The 12,784-nt window shown below is 36.2% G+C and overlaps 1 protein-coding gene across 1 annotated transcript in view; it reads right to left on the reverse strand.

Moving 5' to 3' along the window:
• SEMA3A (semaphorin 3A) overlaps nucleotides 1–12,219 on the reverse strand; it is a 507,605-nt gene extending 495,386 nt beyond the window's left edge. The window contains exon 1 of the mRNA XM_067746089.1: nucleotides 11,868–12,219. The gene's annotated coding sequence lies outside the window, so the exon portion shown is untranslated. The remainder of the gene's footprint in view (nucleotides 1–11,867) is intronic.
• Nucleotides 12,220–12,784: the final 565 nt, after the last annotated feature.

Consider the following 12,784-nt stretch of genomic DNA (forward strand, 5'->3'; position numbering starts at 1 on the left):
CACAAGATTCCTGGAACACTGCCCTGTTAACACCGACCAATCAGAAGAAAGTCACACACTGCAGCCCTCAGCCCAAATTTTGCCTATAAAAAAATCCTTCCCTGAAAACCATCAGGGAGGTCGTGTCTTTTGAGCACGAACTTGCTTGGCCCTGCAATAAACCTTTCTCTGCTCCAAACTGGCGTTTCAGTTTATGTGCCCCACTGTGCATCAGACACACAAACTTGGATCTGGCAGCACTCTGCAGTTCTTCTTCACATGCAAACTCTAAAGATCAATTTAAAGCAACGACAACAATAACAGCAAAAATAGCTAGAGCAACACATTAGCACACTAACTTCGAATTCAATGTAAACTTACTTATACTAGGCACATGTGAAAAGTTTAGGGTCATGTAAGGCTCTGAGGTATCCAGCAGTTATCCAAGGTAAACTGCATCACTAACCCACCAATGACAACATGATTAATTACATAAATGAAGTTTAGTAAAGCAAGGTTAATGTTCGTCTCTACAGTAGCCACTGGGAAGGTGGAGCAGCCTCGCTTTCACTCAATTAGCAACATTCGGTCAGGGCTTTTTGTATTTCATTTGCCATTTTTTCACTCCCCCTGAATTTCCGACTGATTTTGGAAGGTATGCTAGGGATGGAGGATGTGGGGTTTAGGGGCTAAGGAGGAACACCTGGAATGGTAGAAAAGGTGAAAAATAGACTCATACGCAACACATAGTCATTAAAAGTAAATTTAAAGACTTCCCTTAAAGAATATTTTCATTCAGCAAGTGTCTTCCATTGGCTAATTTCAAAATGTTTAGAGCGTGAGCTTAAATAAGACAAAAGTAAAGGGGCACCAAAAATGGACATTGAATTATAATAGATCTCGATCTCCTGACCACTAGTGAGAGCGCTGGTCAGGAAGCAGCTTCCTGGGTCAGGGCTGGCCTGAGGCAGAAGGTCACAGCTCAGAGGTGGAATGGAAGGGTGCTCAGCCCTTGGCCTGAAACTCAAGTGTCTGTGAATTTTTCTGAAACTAAAAACTTAGAGACCCTTTCTGAATTAGAACAATGCTCTCACTAAAATGTAAAACCTCAAAAAAGGGTTAAAACTTTATTAATTAAAGATATCCATCAAACCGTATTTTCAACCTGCTGTGTAAATTGGCTAGCAGTCATTACTACACCAATGGAATGAGTTGTTTTGATTTAGGAGTTACCGGGAAGGAGGGCAACAGTGTCAAAGAGTTAAGACAGTTTTAGAGTATGGAGCCTTTGAACTGAAAACTCTGCTTTCGGCACAAATTCAGGTTCTGGGGTAATTGGAAGTCAGTCTGAAGATTATGAATCTGAGGGTGACTCAACTGTTGAGAGAAGAAGAGAAGAGAAAATGCCCTTGAACTGGGAAGTTGTGAACGGAATGGAAGTGTCAAAGTTAAAGTTCATAACACTCTAAATTTGCAAAGGGTCAATCCTGTCCTTCATACTTCCTAGTTTTCCATGCTTCTACTTAGAGAAAGGTTCATCCTAAATGTGTGGTTGACCAATGAAAAGATACTGGGGCAGATCTAAATCTGCAGTGATCCGCAGGTCTTTCAAATACTCATTACCACTATCTTCTTTTGCATGTGTCTCAATTATTAATGGCTTGTGATGCACAGGTTGGGATCAAATCTAATTAAAAATTAACATTATTTCAAAGATCTTTTAAGTTAACTTCAAGATGTCTTATTGAAATAAGTCCAAAGTGCTTTAAATATATTATTCACCTAAATTAAGAGAGCTAATATTAAAACTTAACATCTATTAAATTTAAAAAATGCAGTGTATAATACAAAAAATATCTAACAGAAACTCTGTATATATCTGACAAATTTTCTAAAGATTTATAGCTCTGATTTCAAAAAGGAATATGAAATAATGGTGATATTTTTCTATTTCTTTAAGAAATAGCATCCTTAATATTGTTTCATGTTTTTTCTCTTCTTATACGTAATTTAAGATAAATTAAGTTCACTATTTTCAGCTAATTACATTGCACCATCTCCATTTTATTATGATGTCCATAGCTGGACAGAATAAACAATTATCTTTAACAGAAGAAAGCCAAATTTTTACCTATTTAAAGTATAAGAAATGCATTTTAATTCCTTAATTCATGATAAGCACTTAACAGAAGCTAGTAAAATTAACTGGAAGAATCCATGCCCTCATTTTTCAACATTCAACTAACTTGAGGATATGTAATTACTCAAGAGTTTATTAATTCAGTCTAGTGCCTTTAAGTCATTCAAAATGTATCATAAAAATAAAATTATTTTAAAAATTGACACCTATCTTTGTAAGAGTAACATATTTTTTACCTAAAGTTTATTGTTAAATTATGTTTTATGTACTACTATTGATTAATGTTAACTAGCATAAATGAAATAATATACGTACACATTTTTAAAATTAGACTTAAAAAACTATATACATCATCTATTTCAAACTTCTCATTTTACAGTTGAAAATATTGAGGTAGTTTTATTAAACGACCGAACCATGGTCATACTGCTAACTTTGACCTTATGGCAAGTAAAACCTATGAAATTTTGGTAAAGTCTCTATGTGTTATAAGGCAACGTACATATGTAAATTCACACACATTTTACAATTTTTGTATAGCTAATATCTATTACTAAACAGTAAACTCGTGGATTTAATCTGAATTGCATATAGTCTCTTAGTGTTTATTTACTTAAATATCACTATTACCAATTCTTAGTAGTGCTTTTAAACGTCCAACAGTTAGCCCTGGCAACCACAATAATAAGTGTGCTCAAAATGCTCTGAACTTAGCCCAGCCCATAGTCCTTTCTGAAAAAAATAGCTGGAGTTAATTCTTTTTTTTTTTTTTTTTTGCCGTACGCAGGCCTCTCACTGTTGTGGCCTCTCCCGTTGCGGAGCACAGACTCCGGACGCGCAGGCTCAGAGGCCATGGCTCACGGGCCCAGCTGCTCCGCGGCATGTGGGATCTTCCCGGAGCGGGGCACGAACCCGTGTCCCCTGCATCGGCAGGCGGACTCTCAACCACTGCGCCACCAGGGAAGCCCCTGGAGTGAATTCTTAAACACTGATGATCATGTTGTAGGACCTCAAAAGATATCAGCTGCTCATTACACTTCCTTCCTGCCACATTCACATCGTCCCCCTAAGGCAGGCTTACCTCGTGTGTGGCCACATACAACGTTACTGCTGTGGCCACAACTGATGTACCATGGATGGGCCCTATTGGCCTCTTCCCATGGCAGAAGCGTTCCTCCAGAACTAGTGACCTGAGCTATGGAAGCAATCCCATGGTTATCTTATGGAAAGCCTTCTTTATATTAAGCAGCTACATAATTGACTCTGAGTTTTAGTCCTTTAAAATGTAGTCTTGGGCTTCCCTGGTGGCGCAGTGGTTGAGAGTCCGCCTGCCGATGCAGGTGACGTGGGTTCGTGCCCCCGTCTGGGAGGATCCCACATGCCGCGGAGTCCGGAGCCTGTGCTCCGCAGCGGGAGAGGCCACGGCAGTGAGAGGCCCGCATACCGCAAAAAAAAAAAAAAAAAAAAAAAAAAAATGTAGTCTTCACTTTTCTAATTTAGTCTGATACAAAGGACACAAAATTCCCTCAGAAATTTTAATTAATGAATCTAGACCCTTCAAAATGTTGGTGTGTAGGTGTGTATAGTTTTTAAAGTTTACAGAGAGGGCAGAAATGCTTAAAATGTTTTAGAAGAAAAATCAAAACAACAAATGATAGCAGGTCTCTGTGCAATAACTAAAACCATAAAGTGCAGTATGCTTTTGTAGACAGAATGGAAATATGCAATACTAGTCCTTGAATTAATCTTCTCAAACCTCACGTTATCCACGCTTTCCCTTTCTTCATGACAATTTGATCTTTTACAAACCGTCTAGCTCCAATCTCCCAGAAACCTGATAAAAATGAGAATTACTAGAAAAATTTACCTGTGGTAAAAATGAGCCTTGACTGCTACACTGAATCGTGACTGGGAGTGAATACCTGATAGGAAGCCTAATGTTGGATTTTCCCTGAGTATGGTGACTATTTTCACTGGGCAGGTCCCTTGTGGAAACCCTAGAAGCTGTCCCTCTACAGCTCCAATAGATACTCCTACAGGGAAGGAAGCTTTCAAGCCAGGGTGCTTCCTCCACCTGCATCCTTTTGAGCTTCTCTGCTTGCCCCTGAGCTGTTGGCCAGCTGAAAGGACTGCCTCAGTGGAGCCCCAGAGGCTGCCCTGCTGGCAGTCTCTTATTCCTCTTGGTCTTAGCTCTGAGTAAGCTGGCGTGAGCATTGGCCAATGGTGGTCTTCTGAGTCTAGTTGTTTAGGAGTGTCTAAAAAGACTGCAGGTGGGCAATACATCACCCAAGTTATACTAACGAAAAACAAAATCTGGGTTTTGTCATAATAAAAAAGAAAAGTTCACAATTTTCAAAATGGACAATTTTTTAAAAAATGTTAATAATAATATATAAAAGTATATTCCACCTACAAGACCTGTGTAATGCTGTTGGTAGCCATAGTCATTGTTTAAAGTTACATATTAAATAATATAAAAATGCAGTGTTTGTACAGCGGCAGAGAAGAGCAAAGGATTAACATAAATATTCAAAACTCTAAAACAGCCAAGGTAAGCCAGGAAACAAATATGAAATTCATAAATGTTTTACTTGGTGCAACAAAAGTTTGTGATATTGGTTTTTAAATTATAGATTATAGTTCTTTAAACAAAATAAAAATCCTTTTATATTTCATAAGGCAACTGCTGTGGAATATGTAATAGAAATCACGCTAATAAGAGGGTTTTATCACACATCCACATATTCACTTTCACACACAAACTACGTACACAAAGAGCAAATTATATATCACATTATTATAACACAAATTAATGAACGTACCTAAAAATATGATGTAGAGACGAAGTTTGAGATAGTATATATATTATTTTTCACATGATAAAACCATCTATAGCATTTCCATTCTTATAAAAGCACTAAAGTAAAATGCCTTCCCCAAAGAAATGGCGTTATGTGACATCATACTCATTTCTTATATTTTCTTAAACCAAAATATGATGGTGACACTAATGTTTCTGTCAGGATGACTCTTACCATATATACAGTGTATATGTTCATCCTTGAGGTTCATAATATATTGAAATTGAGTCTCTAATTCCAAGGGACTGGAACCATAATAAAAAAGTTTCTGTTCCAACCTACACTGCCTGTGGGCATCTTGGCATGTTTGTACACATTTACTGATTCAATATTATACTAGTCACTTGAAAACATTTTTACTGGTGTAATGTTATTCATAAAATTGAGAAAACAACACATTGCTCACCTGTAAAGTGGAAATTAGAAATCTACTTTTGCCTATCAATATGAAGATCAAATGCGATAACGTAAACCATAGGACATAGTCACTGAATTAGTATCTCTTCTCTATATTCACCCATATATATTGACCTTTATACCTTAAACAAAAGGGAAATGTTTGCACACAAGCTAATCTTACTCAAATATTCATTTTGTATAAATTAAATATTTGGTCACAATATTTGTTGTGGTAAAATATGCATCTAATATTATTTAAGCGAAAAACATGTAAGTGTTACTGCACTATCTTATGGAGTAGCTGAGAGCAAAGATGACAATATATGTCAATGTTTTATGTGAATTTTAAGACATTCTTGATAGTATTAACAATACTCCTCTTCACTATGTGTCAAACCAATGTTGGCTATGATAGTATGGATAAATTAAACTTAATTCAAGGATTCAATATTGTAGACTCGCCTTCAAAAGGTAAAGATTTTTGGTTTCCATTATTAACTTTCTTTCATTTCTTAAATTTTTCAAAATGGGACAAGGAAGGGACTCTTCAAGAAATGGCAATAATCAGATACAAATCCTTCATTAAGTTTACAAAATTGGGAAAAGGTTTGAGAAGTGTTTGTTTGGTCCAAGAAATAATTATTTATGTAAACTCACTGTTAAGTGGAACTCAGGCTCAGATAAAAGTTTTCTGATTAAACATCATTGACATATATTCTAATCTAAGGGAGAAAATATGTGTTATGCTTTATGTGATATAACAAATTACATCCAACATATAGTCCTGCACTACATGCAAAACCCTTTAAAAGCCTGGCAAGAGTCTTGTGTGAAGCCTCATATATATGACTTGTGCCGTCTCCTATTTTTTTCTATCTTATACATTTTCAAAGTTCTTCCCGGTAACTTTACAAAGAGCTTTGCAAAGTTCTTTCATGCGTAAATAATTACCAAAATGTCACATAATGCACATTCTCCACATTTGAAAAACGAGCTAGTAATTGTCAAAAAGAGGACCTGAAGCCCAGTGTTTTATTTCATTTTCAATGCTTCACTTATGGGGAATTTTAGATTTGTCATTCAGTTAAATGTAATTATACGTGTTTATATATATATATATATATATATATATATATATATACACATACACATATACATATATATATATATATATAGTTAATAGTATAGGCTTTATCTAGGGGAAATAAATTCTAGAGTGACTGAAAATACTATATATTGGGAAAATGATTATCTGTCATGTGAAACTCTGGCCAGGTCAAAACCTCAAACTTTTAATGGAAATACAGACAGAACACTGATCATCCCTTTCTGCTACTCATCCAAATTTGAATGTACAATATTAAGGAATAAAACAAAATGAAGCTGACTGCTAATTAGATGCCTCTGAATTCTTGAGTTAGTCACACCTGCAACTTTTACTTTGAACATAGAGCCACTATAAAGTATCCTTCATAACAAAATTAAAAATTCATATCCTGCTCAAAATAGGTTATAGGTTTCAGTGGGTCTAAAATGAAAAGAATATTTACTGCTAAGAATGGGTAGAAACCAAGAACTCTTGGATATTGGTTACAGAAATAGACCCGAGTTGGCCAGGAGTCTGATAGGCACAGGAAAACTGGGAACAAGAACTCTCCATAGGAAGGAAGGACCATGAGTTGAGCTGTGGTTGATTGCTGGCTTGGGATTCAGGATGTATGAAGCTGTAGAAATGAGCAGAGACAGCCAACCACCAGATACGGGTGGAGCCGTCCACAGCACAACGTATAACCTAGAGTGTTCCCAATATTTCCCTGCAACATGAGCCAGTAGTACCCAGCATCAGAATTAATTGCAGATTGGGGCCCTGGTGGACGGTTTGGAATGGGTCAAGTAAGGAGTTGGGCAAGGGGGGATGGGAAGACTCTTCCACTTAATATGAGCCTACAAACAAACAAGAAGTAGCTTCTGGTTAATTCAAAAAGGATTTATGTGGATAAGATTAGCTTCAAGGATCTAGCCTGTTGATCTCTTTGAGTAATGATAGTGATAAAGGAAGTCTTTGACCACTGTTTTTTATGTAATCATCAATCCTCAGGGTATTTAGAACTTTTAAATCCTGTCACCATAGATTAATTCTTCTAGGATCTTAAGATTAGTTTGAAAAAATTACTTGTTTTCTTCTTTGTCTTCTTTTGTATAAGGAACAGTCTATGGTTTTATACATGCCAACCACTTTTAAATATCTTTTTCAAATATCTTTCATCGAAACCAAAAGGATATTTGAGAATTATAGTAACGTATCTACCCACTTTTTCAGAAAAAAGTGGGTTGAGGTTGCTAAAATTTTAAAGGAGTTTCCTCATGTTCATTTCATTTGCCTTGCATAAATCTGCTTGTGTTTATAAAAGTAACTGATGTCTTGGCTTAAAAATTTGATAATATGGACTTAAAAAAAACAAACGCCTTTTAAACTGAATATTCTGTCTTTATCAGGGAGTGAATACACAAGCCCATAATGATAAAATTTATGAAACAGAAGGGGTTTTATCACAAATATTTTGGTTTTGATCTCTCTACAAAGAAATATTCTCAATTATATTGATGAACATCCATCTTAGGGAGAAAGTGTTTCAGCAGATAGAGAAAACACAGATGCAGGTCTTAGGAAAATCTGTATTTGAAATGAAATTTCTCAAATAGGTGCTTTCCAGGCTATGTCTACATGACAAAAAAAAAAAAAAAAATCCACAGATAAGGAAAGTCCAATTAGCATTCAAACTTTTTAAAAATAAATATCCAGGTGGTCCTACTAAATAACTGAGCCCTAAAAATCTTTGAGGGTGAATAATTGACACTTCATTTTCTTCACTGTCTTAGAGGTGGGAATGTGTTTTGGTGACTCTCATTGGGAGGCCATTGCAATGAGAGTCACCCCATTGCGATAAAGTCAGCAGTGGCTTGGTTGGATATACCCTCAGGAGACAAACTCTTCTCAGAGACTCAATATTAATAGGAATGGAAGTTTGGCAACTGAGTGAGGGTGGAAGGATCAGTTCTTCCCCAAATGTCTGGGGTGTAACTGCAACTCCTTCTTTACCTGCAATAAAACCTCTGAAAAGTAGTAGAATCTATAAGTGCTGAATGATGATGTAACTTGAAGTGACGTCATACTCACTGGCATTTAACTATTTATGTTTTGTTTGATTGGACGTTCTATCTATGTCCATTTATGAATCCCTTTCATTCAAGTAGTACTGATAAAGTGATCAGAGATGAAGTTAACTGTACTGGTGATGAAGTCCCTTGTTAGAGAAGAAGTGAAGTCCAGTGGCTGGAGGAGATATCTGTGCTCAGGGAAAGTTAATTTGAGCCCAAGTTCCACTACCTGCTAGCTGTGTGACATTGGGCAAATCCCTCAACCACGCTGCTTTTACATTTATAAATGGGAACAGAAATAGTACTTACTTCATTGGGCTGTAAGGACTAAATAAACAATGGGTACAAAATGCTCAGCGCAGTGTCTGATTCCTTGAGGATTCCCAGCAAATATTATTCATCAGTACCCTATCTGGAAATAGCTGGCTTCCAATTCAGAGCAAAAATGGAACCCTGAATAGAAGATTACCTGGAAGATATAGCTATGGTCATTGATAAAGTGGGAGAACATCTAGGACACATTGTGTGCCCATTATAGAGCTGACTACACTGTTTCCTCCTTGGGTGGCCATTGAGATTGGACTATATTTTTTCCTATACTCTCTATATTGATATGTAATATAGTTCCTTTACTGCAAGTGAAAATGGAGTTATTAAATCCTGTAATTGCTGATTTAGGGTTAAAAAAATAAAAGTTATTTAAAAGAGAATATCCCTTAGAATAAGTTGATGTATTCCTGTGATTGCTAAAAATTTTCCTCCAAGTATATGGAAATTTTCAAGTATAATAAATATAGTACATATACTTACATTGTTTGTATTACTTAATTACTCATCACAATCTTATTTGAAAACACGCACAGATAAAGCCACAGGGACACAAAACACATAGATCAATGAAAAGACAAAGCAACTTATTTAAGGACCATCTAATTGGTGAATTGCATAAATTTTAACATGATATTTACTAGCAAAATATAGTTCCAGTTAAAAATATTTTTTTTAATTTTAAGTTGGACTTAATCGTAATGCTTTCGAGCACAAGTTTTTATTGGAATAGTTATAACTAAGCAACCATTACAAATTTTAGATGACTAAATTACTTCTCTGAGGATGTTACTAGGTTTATAATTACTGGCTTCAACTCCATTTAGCTATATTCTTCAATGAATTTTACCACTGGTGGTACAAAATTATCTGCATAAGTTACCTATGTATATTCACTTTCTGGCATATAGGTAGCATTTATGCATAATACATCTTAGGTAAAAAAATCAAACCCTTCCTCTGTCACTCCATCTTCACCCCCACAATGCCTCTTAAAATTTGTTAAATTAACTGAAACTTAAGCAAAGGTTATATATCCTAACTATTTAGATAAAGAATAAAATTCTCATTCATCATCCTTATGCCCTCAATAATTGGCTTGACTAACTTTTCCACTTAATTACTATTTTTTAATGAACCAAAGATACTAACCAATGTGTTGCTATCATATAAAATCAACCATAAGGTGTTTAAAAAGTGCAGTGTAGTGCCACTTGATTTTTATTTCACTTTGAAAGGCAAATGAAGTAAATCAAGAAGAAACAAATCCAAATGTAGTGCTGAAGTGAGGTCCAGCTTTTCAAACTGGCTTCCTATTAATCACAGGGCTGACCTTTTCATTAAGGGGCAGTTGTTGGAGTCATTAACACGGTTACAGCATTCACATGTGTGAACTGTACTCTGTGGTATTCATGTTCTGGGGAAGGCACAGTGAAATTAGATTCTCTCCCTGTAGGGGGTAGACATTGACCGCTATTCAATACCAACAATTGTTGGTTAAAGTATTTCATGAAGGATGACTTTTAAACTGCATTTACTCCGCCATCAGTAATGTCAAATGCAATTCTTAAAGAAATATACTGAACTAGCGGTAATTAATTAAACCTCTCATAGCAGCAACTTTATCCAAGCTAAATCATTTCTGAATATACACAAAGGAGTCATCAGGATTCTACCGTCATGGCTTTTAAACCATCAATTTCAATGTGTCCATCTATAATAGTTAGAAAACAAAAACAAAACATCAGCCAGTGGGGAATTATTTAAACAATGCAACAGTATTTTATCTCATTTCACCTATGTAGCCTATATATGTGAATCGTCTTTTGGGATGACAATGCATTCCAGACTAATTTTTCAAATAAAAACTGCCTAAATTAAGGAAAAAAGATAAAACCTCAAAAGGCTACAAACAGATACGATGTGCTGACAGTTTTTACTGCATTCTCTTTTAACATGATCATCTTTGTGCAATATTTGAAGGACTGAATTTGGGAATCATAACTGGAATCTTTGTCAGGGCATATGTCCCATGTACTTATTTCCTACACGGAACATCACGCATTCGAACGGCAAACACATTCTTTCACATTGGCTGACATTCCACCTGAAAACGTCCACCACAGTTAGCTTGTTAACACAATTCAGGATATATGGCGTAGTAGTAAAAAGACTCCCCATAGCCAAGTAAAAATCAGAGTAGGGGCTCAAGGAACAGGGCTGTACTTAGATCAAATCTGAACTTCAAGTTCAAACATAGTTTAATGGTGAATCTAAAGTTGTAAATGCAAAGTAAACGCAATGTGAAGGCTGCTTGAAACCAAGCATGAAAGACCAAAAAGTCTAAACTGAGATTTCCTACATCTGGTTTTAATATCTTTTCTTATGCTATTAGACAAATGACCTTTTGTTTTGTTTTGTTTGTTTTAAAAATTCATTATCATTGTCATGGCTACTCCAACCTAATACTGTTTTCAGAGTTTTTAAGATCACTTCTTTGGTAAGAGACTGAGCTATAGAACGGATTTAAGCAAAAATTATAAGCACTTTTCCCCCATTAACGTATGATTAGTGATGTAACAATACAGTTACGTGTAAAAGTTGAAATCCATTTTCAGGAAGAGTATGTGCTTCCTAAAGAATTTTTTTTCTATTCTCAGAACTGTGACAAAACACTTGCCACCATCATTTTTGACAGCAATAAAGGGCATTTCATCCAGAAAGAGCGGGTAATATGCTAGGCTACAGGACTGAATTAGCAATATTATTAGCACCACATTTTAGTTCTGAGCCCTTCTGAATGAGCAAGTTACTCGCGGAGTCTAAGCTTCAGTGACAGTGCCAAGGCACTGGTGAAAAACGAAACCAGAGGAAATCCACAGGGTTATCAACACAGGTTTTATGCTAGTTCATTTTTTGCACAGTCTTTAGAGGATTCCCTGAGAGTAAACATCCTTAATTAATTCCCAAGAAAAAGAAGGAAAGATAAATTTTCCACTTACTGTATTTGCTGTCCTTTGTCCACACGCTGAAGTAAAAGGGTGGTTCTGCTGTCCTTACCTAGCTCCAGGTTGCCCTCCAGATTAGGCATAAATGTGAGCGGCAAGAAGCATGTTGACTTTGTAACTGTACAAGGAGCAGCCCATCGCACTGCTGCTGAAAAGCCGGTCAGGACAAAGTGCTAAACTTCAGCCTGAGAGAGCACAACATCTATTACCCCTGAGGCTCTACCATTTCACCTACACCTGGGCGGATCTATCAAGCTTCATCTGTATTAGAGCTATTTGACTCTGTGGTTTAAGAGGAGGAGAAAAAAAAGAAAGAAAGAGGCTTGCCGTTGTCACACTTGTTTCCTATTAAAGAGCCTTATGGTGGATTGAGTAATTGTGTACGAAGGTAGTCTGGCTGGCAGATGTGTGCAGCCCCAGCGGAGCACTAGATTCAAGGCAGATGGGTTGTACCAGGGTGCAAACAACATTGAGAGAGAAAGAGAGGCGTGATTAAAACAGCAGGCCTCTATTTTATAGTGCTGGAAGTGGGGTAGCATTAAAGCTCCTGCGAATCGGTGTTCCCCAAATGGCATTGCTCCATAGCATGGTAAACAATAAATCCAATAAAAAAGAAAGATCTTCAAGCAACGAAAGTTATAGAGATATTTATAATGTTCACTTTAACTATTAATGAAGGATTAAATGAGGCACCCTTCCCCCCACACCCTACCTGAACTTAATTAAAACTACTCAATCATGGGTCGTAATGGGTTATTGATAGTGTTAAGGTAATGGATTTGAAACAGATTCCTCATTCTGCTACATAAGCCATGGTTATCTTTTTAATCTGAATTAAATTGCTTTAAGGAGATTTACACTGTCAGACAGATTGACATTATGCAAGTGGGCATTTTTTAAAGATGTGACTG

Source organism: Pseudorca crassidens, chromosome 8 (assembly GCF_039906515.1).
Source record: "Pseudorca crassidens isolate mPseCra1 chromosome 8, mPseCra1.hap1, whole genome shotgun sequence".
Lineage (NCBI taxonomy): Eukaryota > Metazoa > Chordata > Mammalia > Artiodactyla > Delphinidae > Pseudorca > Pseudorca crassidens.